This window comes from Neopsephotus bourkii, unplaced genomic scaffold (assembly GCF_033783945.1).
Source record: "Neopsephotus bourkii isolate Nb327-2 ecotype Australia unplaced genomic scaffold, CSIRO-AGI_Nbou_v1 NB_1655, whole genome shotgun sequence".
NCBI classification, from domain to species: Eukaryota; Metazoa; Chordata; class Aves; order Psittaciformes; family Psittacidae; genus Neopsephotus; species Neopsephotus bourkii.
The window spans coordinates 8,199,125-8,212,670 of NW_026902129.1; the positions used below are offsets into that span (position 1 = coordinate 8,199,125).

At 44.4% G+C, this 13,546-nt stretch overlaps 1 protein-coding gene across 5 annotated transcripts in view; it reads left to right on the forward strand.

The window, feature by feature from the left end:
• Positions 1–4,413: 4,413 nt before the first annotated feature.
• Positions 4,414–13,546, forward strand: part of TMEM108 (transmembrane protein 108) — a 154,400-nt gene continuing 145,267 nt past the window's right edge. For 2 of the 5 annotated variants that reach the window (XM_061375047.1, XM_061375051.1), the window contains exons 1-2: positions 4,414–4,528; positions 11,083–11,195. The gene's annotated coding sequence lies outside the window, so the exon portion shown is untranslated. Of the gene's footprint in view, positions 4,542–7,278; positions 7,307–11,082; positions 11,196–13,546 lie in introns of those variants that run through there. The other 3 variants (XM_061375046.1, XM_061375049.1, XM_061375048.1) reach the window with 2 other exon arrangements.

Genomic DNA, 13,546 nt, shown 5'->3' on the forward strand with positions numbered 1-13,546 from the left:
GATGATCAGGGGACTGGGCCACCTCCCCTGTGAAGATAGGCCGAGAAAGTTGGGGCTGTTCAGCCTGAAGAAGAGAATGTGCGTGGAGACCTCAGAGCAGCTTCCAGTGTCTGAATGGGGCTTATAAGGATGCTGGAGAGGGACTCTTCATTAGGGACTGTAATGATAGGGCAAGGGGTGATGGGTTCAGACTTAAACAGGGGAAGTTTAGATTGGATATAAGGAAGAAGTTCTTTAAGGGTGGTGAGGCACTGGAATGGGTTGCCCAGGGAGGTTGTGAATGCTCCATCCCTGGCGGTGTTCAAGGCCAGATTGGACAGAGCCTTGGGTGACATGGTTTAGCGTGAGGTGTCCCTGCCCATGGCAGGGGGGTTGGAACTGAATGATCTTAAGGTCCTTTCCAACCCTAACTATTCTATCATTCTATGATTCTAGTTCAGTATTTTAACTGTAAATTCGGAGACCCAGTGTTAAGCATAAGCGTAAATACAGAAGACAGCGGTAAAAGAACGCTCTTCTGCCTGCTGTCATTTGAGCTGCCCATCAAAATTAGTCCTGTGAATGCAAAATGAGAAGCATTAGTTTGAAAACTTTCTAAAATGGCTCAGGCCAATGTTGTGGTCCTGAAAGTCCAATATTTTCTATATTCTTCCCAGTACTTTTACTGTTATTTTTATGGAGTCTGTGTGAGGTCTTTCCTTCTTTCAAGCTCCCTTATCTTTCTTAGCACATGAATAATTTCATGACTTTGTAAAGACCTGGAGATGAATTAAATTTGAGATGAAAGGAAAAGAGATTAATAGTGAAAAGGAAAAAGCTTTCTCCTTCAAAAATGTGGCTCTCCTACTACAAATTCACTGCCAGTGCTTTTCTGGGCAGTATTTATGATCACAGATGTTTATAAGCCAAGACGTTTGTGTAAAAAGCCCTATGTGTTTAAGGGATAGGTTTATACCTATCCTTAACAACTCATTTCCAGGTTTTATTTTTAGAACAGTGACACAATATTGTAGTATAATTTATTAAAAACTTAATAGGCTGTTAGCTCTCCAGCTGTAAATGAAGCATGTAGGAGGAGAGGGATTACTCCTGTACAGCTCATGCAACAGGGGATAATTATAGTCCTCCCAGAATGAGAAGGGTGTGGAACATCTCTGTGTGATGACTTCTATATGCTTTTGCCTTGCAGTGTGTATTTAAAAGCTCCTGCTGGATGTTTGTTACCCACCCTATGTCTGGCCTACAGGGAGAAGAAATGGTTACAGGCATGGAGGACTCATCTGTGGATCCTCATGGCGGTAGCTCAGAGTTGGCAATAGAATCCCTGTCCAAGAGAGCAGCTTTGCTGGGGCACGTTTTGAAAAGGATGCTGAAAACATTGGGATGCATTTATTTGCTGGCTGCAGTTCTGTAGATTTGCTTGGTTGCTTTTGTTGTACCTGCTGGTTCTAGCTGAAACTGGGAGCTTTCTGAGGCTGTGTGTTGGTTTTAAGGCTGCGTCTATCCCAGAGAGCTTGAAGTCAAACTGGCCCAAGACAGGAGAGAAAAAGAGGAGCTTGAGAAATGACCTGGCTTTTCAGAAGAATGTGCTAACTGGTTGGCGAGCTTAGGAAGAGAAGCCCAGCTTCCGCTGGCTTCCACATGAATGTCACATTCACACTGGATCAGCATTGCTTGTGCACCTCATTCAGACTCTTTGAAGCTGATGGAGATCTATCAGGCTTCAGTTCTCTTGAGTGCTGAGGAGTCCTTCAAGGACAAAGAATTCACCCCACTTCATAGCTTCCATCCATTTTAGAAAGATAGATTTTACTTTGTATCTAAACCAGTTTGACCCATGTTCTTTATGCACTGAAAGCTGCCATTTATTTGGGTTTGGAGCTCCCTTTTTCATTTTTCATTAGGTACAAGGATGAATAATGTCTTATCTTTATACAACTCCCATGAGGATTTTGAAAAGGTGTTATAACTCTAGTTGTAACATCAACATGAATGTTGTTCCAGTGAGGAAGAAATTCCTCATTTGTTCTTTATTATTACTTATGAATGATAATGCCTCAAAGGAGCCGAGCTCGCTGGCATTTGACCAGAGCCAAGCCATAGCCTCTCTTTAAATTGTACATTTCTAAAGAGGCTCAACTGTAGCCTTCTGAAAACATCTTTAACCTGTGAAAAACTACTGCTGGTTAGTTAAAACCAAACTACTGAACTGCCTTAAAGTGGTTACCCTCAGCTATGCCAAACACATAACAGGGATTTCTCTGAAACATGGTTTTCACATGTGGTCCGTGCGACCCTTAGGATAACGTTTCCTCAGTAGCTGAGATATCCTCTGGAATAGCACTAAGCAACTATAGAAGAAAAAGCTTTTAGAGAACAGAATTACTTTAAAAGGTTATCAAAGTGGATGGACATTCAAACAAATCCTCTTTGTGTGGTGCATAGGGGTGCTTTTGAGCTTGGGACTGTTACCTTCTTCCATGTAGGGCAGGAGGAAGATGAGACAAACAGATGCACCTTTTCTCTTTGACTCTGGACTGAAGCTTTATTTCTAGCAAACAGAAACCTGTTCTTCTTGAACTGAGATCAACTATTCCATTTCCAGCACCTCCTCTGCATCTGATCCATTCTGTCAGATTAGGATATGAAGCTGTCTGTTACCCACCTCTACTAATATTCCTCTACTACCAACTTCACTGCTAGCAAAGGTACCATAACGGCAGAAAACCTGGGAAAAGGAACTCTTAAGGGGTTTATGGAGAGAAAAGCTTCCTCAGGGAGGTGGGCAAGCTTGATCGCACCGATTGCTAGAAAGCACAGCTTACCACAAAGCTGAACTGGGTATTTACAGCCAGGATTTTCACAGTCCTTAGCTAGGCACTTAATGTAGATGGAAATATTTATTTTACATATGCAAACCCTCTGTTGTTAAACATTGGAGCACTAATTCTCTCTCTTCTTCTATAACTATGGGCTATCGACTGTCTTATGGAGTCTGTCAGCTGGTGATCAGTGTACTTGGGTCAGGCATTATTAACTGGAGTATCCACAAACTGGCAGACAATACAGGATGCTGATCTGAGAATCTGTCCTCATACCTATTTGGATATATAGGAAGCTGGGAATCTTACACTTCCTAGTCAGTAATAGGTTACTCCATTATTACAGCTCAGTTAGCACATGTAGCCTAATTATTTCATATTTGTACCCTGATTTGAAAACAGAAATGAGTACAGATGCTGTTAGTTGTTAGTGTGTGACATGGACTCCATCATTCAATTTGTTATTACTATGGAGCAACTCAAAGGAAATACTGGGCAAAAGAAGAAGAGAAGGGAAAGCCATAAAAACAAGGCAGTGGCTGATGCTCTTGCACTGACAAAGGAGTCTTATCAAAGAATCCATAGGTTCAATGTTGATTACATTTTACCAGCAGCAACACTTTCTTTAATTAAAAGGAAGAATGCAAACATTGCAAAGGCTCTGGAATGGGATGCTGAGTGACCAGGCAGCTGGGGAGACCTCGCTGTGGCCTTCCAGCATCTAAGCAATACCTAAGCAAGATGGGAACAAGCTTTTTCTTAGGTTCAGACTAGATACAAAGAAGAAATTCTGTACAATGTGGGTGGTAAAACACTGGCACAGGTTGCCCAGAGAGGCAGTGGATGAACCATCCCTGGAGACATCCCAGGCCAGGCCGGATGTGGTTCTGGGCAACCTGATCTGGTTGAAGATGTCCCTGCTCATTGCAGGGGGTTGGACTGGATGAGCTTTGAAGGTCCCTTCCAACCCAAATCTTTCTATGGTTCTATGGCTAATGAGGGAAGTGGAACAAAGGCTTAACGCTTTCAGTGAGCGGTAGTGCATAGGGTAGGACACTAAAGTGGAAGAGATCTGGGTTGGGAGCTGGCACTGTTTCTGGACCGGCATTCCAAGGCTCTACTTCTTTTGGAGCAGCCGCACCAACACCCCTAGGAGCATTCCCTTCCCTAGGGGCTAAACCCTAACTCAGTGGTGGCAAATTCCCCGCGAGCATCTCTCTTCCAGCCAGCCTCAAACCTGTAGCGCTCTCCTGAAAGGTGTTAAGTAGGAGTGGTCAAACGGCACCAGAATTCCCAACAACCCCCTCACTGCCTGTAGCAAAAGGCAGGGAGCAAACCGCTGCCGCAGCCACCTGTAATGTCATTTGAGCGCCGTGCTCCTGCCAACAGCTTTTGTGTGCGCTTAGCCTTTACACACACACCCCCCTCCCCAAACGCCGGCCTTTCCCTTTAGGCGCAGCTCCTGCTATAACCCAACGCAGCGCTCAACAACGCGGCTCCTCAGTCACCACAGTGGGGGACCGGCACCGGCACCGGGACCGGGACCGGGGCGCCCCCGCCTGCCCGCTGGCAGGGCCCGTTCCCGGGGAGGCCGGGCCGCCGCGAGCCCCGCCCGCGCCGTCGGGGGAGCGGCAGCGGCGGCGGCAGCAGCAGCAACAGCAGCAGCAGGAGCGAGCGGTGCCGGTGCCCGGCCGCCGGCAGCGGAGGTGAGCGGAGGAGGTGAACGGCTCCTTCCTCGGGGGGGGCTGCGGAGCCGGGATCGGAGGCACCGGCCCTGGAGTGAGCGATCGGGGAGGGGGAGGATGGGGCTCCGCTTCTGCTTGTCGGGCTGAAGGCAAGCGCCTGCGGGTTCGCGCTGGCAGTGGTGGCCAAGCATCGCGCTGTGGATGTCCTCCTGCGTCTCGGTGGGCTCGGCTGGAGGTGAATAAGCAGTTTTAGGGGTAGGCAAGCAGGGGGAATCGCGTATGGATTGTTTCCACTCTTTTTGAATAAGGGGAAAGCTGCGAGGGAAGGTGACTTAGCATGGGATGGAAAGCATCACATCTCTTGTAGAAGGCAGGGTAATTTATTTTTTACAGGCAGAATATCTATCTATCTACCTACCTACCTACCTACTTAGCCTTGCATGGAAAGCATCACATCTCTTGTAGAAGGCAGGGCAATTTATTTTTTACAGGCAGAATTATCTATCTATCTATCTATCTATCATCTATCTATCTATCTAATCTACCTACCTACCTACCTAATCTGTCTAGGGGAGCTACAAGGTGCTTGTCACAACCAGCAAGCATATGCTTGCTGAGATGCATGTTAGCAGCATACAACCCCAGGCATGAGACTGCTCCGTATCGTAACCAACTGGGAGCCCCCTGGCTTGCGTGTTGGATTTGGAGTAGAGCACTGCATGGAAGGCAGCACCCTCTTATTGAGTAGGGCTTGAAGCACAGCCTGTTGTAGTGCTGTGATAGGCAGCACCTTTCTCTAGGCGGTTTGTGAACCTTCATCCATTGCTCTCATATAGTAGGAGGGGCCAGACGACTGTTTGAGGAACAGATTTTAAAGCATAGATTGACTAGCTGGGCTGTAACAGATAAACCAGCAAGGGATACGTAGTTAAGGATTGAACTGACTTCTGCAGGAAAAAATAGGAAGGGAACTGAACCATGCTATGAATAAATGGCTGTGCTTGTGCAGCAGAACTATGAGATACATAATCTAACAGAGAAAACCCACCTCTCAGCTGCAGAAAGCAGTCAAGGTCCATGGAGGGAGTCCTTTATATGGAGAGGCTTCTGTGGAAAATGCTGCTAATTGAAGCAAGTGGGATCAGTCCCTCTTTATCCTATTGACAATGTAGTGTTTAAAAATGACCCTTTGACTGCCTCAGGAGGTAAATCAGCAATGGGAATGTGTGTCTGATGAATGGGGCTGTCATTTTACAGCTGGCTTGGGGGAGGGAGGGCAAAATAGTAGCTTAAGGAATGCAATTCAAAAGCGACATTTAAAAAGCTGTGATTTTCTCCTTCTGCTTTGCTGCAGCACCTCTGGAGGACAGATGCCACTGTTAAATCTGCATGAAGTTCCAACTCTTCTATTTGCAGAGTGATTTTAACCAGATAACTTGCAGGGATAACAGTATGGTAACAGTGACACTGCCCTAGATTCTAGGGACTTTATTACAACATCTTAATTAAACTTAAATCTAGACATACATGCAATTGGCTATTGCTTACTATGTTCTTGTCCCAGAGTGACCTATTCTCCTCTGGCTTATGTGGCAGACTTACTGTAAGTTCTCATAATAAAGTAATCTTTGATGCAGATGCAGTGAAATTAGTCTGGTAGATTTGTTATCAGCTATTCTGGCTGTGGGGGACCAAGGTGAATGTCAGCCTTCCAGTATCTGAAGGGGGCTACAAGGATGCTGGAGAGGGACTCTTCATCAGGGACTGTAGTGATAGGACAAGGGGTGATGGGTTCAAACTGAAATGGGAAGTTCAGGTTAGATCTAAGGCAGAAGCTCTTCCCTGTGAGGGTGCTGAGGCCCTGGCACAGGGTGCCCAGAGAAGCTGTGGCTGCCCCAACCCTGTCAGTGTTCAAGGCCAGGTTGGACACAGGGGCTTGGAGCAACCTGGTCTGGTGTGAGGTGTCCCTGCCCATGGCAGGGGGTTGGAACTGAGTGAGCTTTAAGGTCCCTTCCAACCCAAACCATTATATGATTCGATGATCACCCATTCCTTTAAAAACTGTTTGTTACTTCTGAGGATTCAAAAATGGCATGAATACCTTTAATCCTATTAGGACTGATGGAATTTACCCTGTAAACTGATGTTCTCTAGATTAATTCCAGATGTGGAATAGTCTGAACTTTAGTCTTTCTGCTGGAGAGATTAAGGAAAGAGGAAGGCAATTACAAGTGTTACAGTGGTAGAGATGCAATTATAGGATTGTATATAGGATCTGCAGTTACAATAGCATGATGCAGAATAGTATTAAGCTTATTATTGACAAAGCCTTTTATTTCTGCTGCTAAAACTAATGTGCCAATATAATGCTAAAATAGCTGCAATAATGTGCATACATTAAAGACATTTATGTATTGACACTGACTGCCTTAAGAAGTTGGAAAACACTGGGAAATCTTTCCTCTATTGGCACCAAGAGGCAATATTCCTAAGTGCTTGTGCTGTAGCATCTGTTCTGGTGCTGCCTTCCTTTGGAGGTCTTGCCAGGGCTGAGTTTCACCTTACCAGCTGAGCTGAATCAGCACAGATTGCATTTCTTCATAGGCTACAGCTGCCCATAGTAAGAGTTGAGCTAAGCTGAATAGCTCACTGGGCATGCGACAGACCTCACTTGCTTCAATAAAACCTGATCAACTCCTGTTCCAGTTCAGCTTGTTGCAGTAAGCAGTTTCTTCTCTGAGGATGGTAGCTGGACCAGGGGGTTTGGCTGTGCTGGAAACTGGATTAAGCAATTGCCAGGTAAATAGAGGCTATTAATGTACCTAAATTCTCATGTATGTACTTGCAAATGACTTATCCTGGTTAGAATTAACGGCTCTGTGTAAAAACTTGTGCTGAGTGGTTTTGTGGAGTCCTTGTTTGTGGAATATGTGAACTGGTATGCCTGGCTGTATTTACTAAACAACTCAATGAAGTAATAATCAACATGCTTATGTGGTTGTGGGGTTTTTTTGTATCCAAAGCTTAGCTGTGTGGTGGAACATAACTAAAGGCAATATCATACCTGCAACAAATCTCCTTTGTATGGTAGGGTGAGTTTATGACTGTGATACTGAAGATGGATTAGTTAGAATTAGGAGAAATTAGTGAGCCAAAAGCTATCTTGTCGTTCCCTGAATTACTCCAAGGAAACTATTAAACAACACCACTACTGTGGGGTAACTGCATATAACTCAACTGGAGGCATGTGTATGACCACAAATATATGAAATAGGAACAACGGAAATTGCTGTTAAGTTTCCAGCTTAAAGCTTCAGAGTTGACTCTTGGCTGACTGAAGACTGAAGTATTTTTCAAAAGGAACAGGAATGAGACCAGATTGTAATTTTGGACCTATTTGTAATGAAGTTTGTTGTAATCAGAGCTTTAAAAAGTTGAGTTAGAGGTATTAGAACTCAGAAGGTTAGAGGTGTTACCTGTAGATCATTGATGAACACGTGGTAACTGTTGCAATAAGGAGTGATGGGCATGGGAAGAATGACCCTTTTGCTACTGGCTGGCTGAGGAACGGGATTATGCAGAACACTTAGCCACCTCTGAGTAAGAATCTCTGCTTGATACTGGGTAATCCTAGCCACTGATGACAGTACATGTAATCTATAGCTAAAGCACTCATTGTCATCTTTGGTTTGCTGATAGCATTCCCTGAAGACAATGTATGAGCCATCACACTTGCAGCTTTCCTTTGCAAAGCTCTCTTGAGCACTGTGTAAAGGTCCAACTTGTTAATGGAGATGAATACTCTATGCTCTCACATCACTCCTCCTGCATCAGAGAGGTTTTATCTAATGTGCTGTAACACTGAGGGAAAGATTTGATAATTAAAAGTGGTTTGTCTGTCTCTAGGATCAGGATATAAAGGACAAGACATAATGCCACAAGTGGGCAATGCATTAAATGCTGCAAGCAGAGTTACTGATCTTAATGCAGTCAGCAGCAACCATGGGAGCTCCTTCTTCTAAGAGAAGCACAAGAGGAGTTGTAGGCTTATTAGAGTAAGGAGCACTTCTGACATCTAGGTTAATTCTCCAGGTCATCGTTTCATCAGTCCATTCCATCCATGAAGTGTGGAGACCTCAAATGAAGTTCTCGTCCCACTGTTTAGAATCGGGTTTTCAACTTCACCATGTCAATAGCATACTTGTAAGAACTAAATAATTTAGGGAGCAGAGCTCTGTTTACAGGCTCACGGAACAGCTGAGGTTGCAGGGACCTCTGGAGGTTGTGTGGTCAAAACCTCTACAGCCTCTCTGTGTGACCTTGTGTTGGACCATCCTCACAGGGAGTGTTTCTTATGTTTGAATGCAATAGGGTATGCCTTGGTTTGTGCCTGTTTCCTCTTGGAGTTTCACTGGCCACTCCAAGAAAAGTCTGGCTCCACCTTCTGTACTCTCCCTTCTTTGTCACAAGGGGCATGCTTCTGGCTTATGGTCAACTTGCTGTCTACTGGGCTCCCAGGTCTTACTTGGTGGCTGCCTGTCCTGGCCTGCAGGCCCTGCTCTATCCAACAGGTCTGAGATCACAGGGAGATTTTATGTCTTAATACCAGATTTACTCATTTGGAGATATTTGACACAATGTTGGATTTTGATTTGGAAGAGTGGTACAGGGCTATGCTGAAATCACAACACAAGCATGATGTGATGATTGTAAGGTACAGTGGAATCTCAATACAACCTGATTCCCCATGCCAGTGTACATGCTCCACTGCAACAAAGAGGAAGGTTTTGCCCTAATTAGAGAGGCTATAAACCAGGGATTGAATGGAAACAGAGTTTGGAAGTGTTCAGAGGTGCTGCTGAGTGAGGCATTCTTAGCATTTGTTTCTAGCAGTTTCCATTCTGATGCTTCATTTCTAAGAATCAGTGTTGTATTTTTTTCCATGTTAAGTCATTTTAGCCAGTACTTATGAAGGACAAAGCTTGTACTTCATTGAAATCAAGTCCTCAAAGTTGTCAGGGGGAAAAGGAGAGCCTGAATACATTGGGAGCTATCTGGAGATTCAGTGTCTATAGGGTAATAGTGCATGACCTTTCAGATCTGAGACGTGTCTGCATTGAGGAAGAGGCACAGCTCACTTGAAACATCTGCAGCATCAAGGCATTTTCTGTCTCCATCAGGAATTTCAGGTTTGAATAGTGATAAAATCGGGCATACGTTGTGCCATCAGTGTGTGACATGCCAGCTCTGCCATGGAACAGGGTGGCAATTTTCACCAGGATGTAAGGTTACAGGTAGTTAATACAGTCTCATTGCTGATGATGTTCAGACATGTGGAATGAAGTGAGTTAGATTTCAGTTTTCCATGATAAAAAAGGAGGTGGTGGGAGAGAGCAGCCTAGGTAAGAAGTTTGTGTTACCAACCATATGTACAGGAAGCTGTGTTAACCTTTGAGAGACTTGTAGAAAGCAGGGGCAGTTTTTAAGCAACAGTAGTCAAAATGTGGAGAGCTGCAGGTGTTATACATCCCATTTTCTGTGCCATGGTACTGGATCTACTATAAGTGACTGGTGAAAACTCATAATAGAACAGTCGAATGCTTTGAGCACTTGAACACAGCCCAGTTAAGTCTGAACTAGGGAGCACTGTCTGCCTACCAGGAAACAGGTAACTGCACTCTGTTTAGTTGAACTTTGATGGAATTAAACTATGGTGAAATCCACCATGAACAAGTGTTCCGCTTACGGATCCTGCATACAGGGGATCAGGCTATCAGGTACACAGGTAATGCTCTATATGCTGTACAGGCTGAAGTGGGAAATGAAGCACATAAAAGTGACTCCCCCATAAGTCTCACTGACAGAAAGTGGCTAAGCAGAGAACCTGGTGCTTGGGTTTTGGGGTCCTCTTGGTTTGGATGACCAGATTTAGGTACCCATGAGGCACCGCAGCTACAGATATGTTCAAGGAACCTCACTGTGATTCCCTGAGTAGTTCTACCAAAAAGTCCCTCTGAATTTTCCCACTGTCCCACTAATTCATGCAGCTCCTGAAAACCTTTGAACAGTGTCCAAAGGCACTTTTTGGGAAGCAGGGCTGGGTTTTTTTGTTACCTTAATTGCTGAACATAAATCTTGGCTATTCTGTCAACCTCCAGTGTCTGAAATCAGCAGCATCCCTGTTCCTGAGCTAGTACTGGGATTTAACTCGGCCCTTTCCACAAGAATTGACCTTTAACAAATCAGAGAAAATGACAATTCAGAGATGCAAATCAGGCCTTTCCTTTGTGTACAGTAAAGTGTGTGGATTCCATAAGGTAGGAACATGTTCTTCATTAGATGATATACACATGGGATGTAATGCTCCAGAAAGTCTGCAAAGAAATCCTAGAGTCTTCTATTCCTCCAAATCAATAACCTGCGGAAGTATTGTGGTCTGTAATCCATTACACTGAAAGCTCTGGAGAGCAATAGGAGCCACATGGCACAGGGCCATATATATTTAAATTGAGTGCTTTGTAGAATGTGATGAATAAACATCTTGGACTAACACACCCACTTCTGTAAATGTACAGGGTGCACCAGCTGGCACAAGAAGCTGGAAGAATTGCTGTTACCAGGAAGATCTGAACCAATGGACTGTATGGATATAGATATGTTTGAAGGCATCTGCTCTTCCCATTACAAGGTAAGACCCAAAGGGGTTTTTTCCTGCTGGTTTAGTTTCTTTTCAGTGCAGCACGCTTCTCTTTCGTGGCATTACCCAAGATGGCAAATGAAGCTTGTTTTCTGAAGCTAGTAACTGTGGCCTACAATGAATGTGTAACCAAACTATATTCAAACCCAGAATGGTTTCAGCCTTCAATAGTCAATGACAACTGTGGATCCTCAGGGCCTGTAAGATTTGAAGATTTACTATGTAAAGCATCTGTTCAGATAGCTCTACAGGTTGTCTATTTTTAGTATGTGCTAATAGGAGACCTTCCTACTCACCTAAGGCATCTTTTTATGTGCTTATTAATTGCTGTAGATTGAAGTAGGTTTGAAACCTGAACTACTTTAGTGCGGGGAAATGTCTCTAAGCTGCATATCAGAAAATGTCTCTCACTGGAGATGCAAGTTAGGCCGTTTTCTGTGTAGAGTCTTGGTGTTCTTTCCCTTTCAGCATTGCTTTATGGTTTGCTTACAGAAACTGCTGCATTTTTCTTTCTTTTTCTATTTATTTCAGCAAAAACTAATCGCATTGCACTGAGCCCAGGGTGGTGGAGCACTTGATGTGTTCTATTGACATTTTTTGCCCTGGGTATGCTGTCACTTGTCCTGAACGCATCCTTTACTGAGCTGTTTTCAGGGAAGGGACAAAACTCAGGTTTTCCAAATCTTACTTGGAATGGGTAGAAACACTTGAGAGAGAAATGAAGCAAGCTAAGTTTAAAGTAAAACCTCTCATTTCCAAGGTGAGGTAGTTCTGTGTGGCTGAGGGATGGCTGCGTGGGACTTCACATTATAATGATTCTGATTAAAGCAAGGTTGCTACAGAGCAAATGCAAACCCACAGCAGCAGCTCTGTGTTACTCAAGAGCTCAAATCAGGCAGCTGTGCAGTTGCAAAAAGGGGCAGTTGCAAGTGGTCTTGGCTAGTCTCAGCTCTAAACTGGAGAGGACTTTCACCTGAAGTCACTCCATTTTCACCAGCCAGTGTTAAATGATGAGGGGAATCATCTGTGCTGGGGCAATGCACTGCTACTGCTTCTGTCTGTACAGCAATACTGGCCACCAGTGTGATCAGTGTGCCATTGTCATAAGTACTGGTCCAGTGTTATCAGTCTGCCATTTCCAGGAGCATGAGATACTCGCCTCTCATTCTTTCATGGCAGAACTAAATTGAAGAGTTCCTCTCCCTAAGGTGGGGATTGAACAGACTCTGGCACTGCATCCTATTGGAAACAGGAGATGCTTGCTGATGTAACAGGAATAAAATGTACAAAGCACTTAGAAAATGCAAAGATAAGCACTAGCAAATACAACTTGCAAGGAAAAACACACTCAAGCTTTTGAGTGCTTGGGACATTCCAGTATTTTTCTGTAAGGGTTGTTATGGAGGAATGCACATAGACCATGAAAACCAGTAAAATCTGGTCTGGATAGCAGACCCTTCTCTAAAGGGTTCATTTCCCTTCCCAGATGCTTGTGTAACCCTTGGTCTCCGTACACAAGTGCTCCAGTGGAATCTGTATTACCACCAGTTACTGCCAGCTTCCACAAGTAGAAATGCTGGCCTGGCTCGTGCTTTCTTGTTTGAACTTCTTCACACTTGCATGTTACAAAATCCCCAGCATTAGCACAGATCCCTAATACAATGGAGGGGAGGGGAACGACAGCCTTGGATTCACATATCTGAAATGGGAATGGCATTTTGTGTTGCTACCTTGCCTGCTTTAATCATGTCATTCTCTGTATTGGAGTGTCTAAGTGTACTTCCTAGCATGGCAGTTAGCCCAGGCCTCTGGCTGTTGTGTGGCAAGTAATCCTTCCAAACAGGATTTGCATTCTTGCAGCAGCCATTCTGGGGATAGAGGATAAATACATGGAGGCAGATTCTGCTTACCCAAACATAGCTCAAGTCCAGCCATTCAGAACACAAGTCAATAACAAACTGACTTGCTCATAAAATGACTCCCTTCAGAAAAGAACTGGTGGCTAGGGAAAATGCACAGGGTCAGAGCGTTTGCAATGTCTTTACTTAACTGGATTTGTAGGCACTTATTCACAGCAAAAATGTTGTTAGAGCCTGAGAGTTGCTTTGTTAGTTTTCGTTTGCCAAAGGCTGTTATCCCTGCAGAGGTGTCGTGTGGAAATGGGAGCTTGCAGCCCAGCTGCTTCTCTGTTCTGTCTTGGTCTTCACTTTAAACTTCAGTGCTCTTTCAGTGCTGTGTACTCTCTAAAGTATGTGAGATGGTCTGCTACAGTGACTCTTCAATTCGGGATGATAGCCTGTGGCTGTAGGATAGAATAACTGCGGGTAATAGTGGCTTAAATC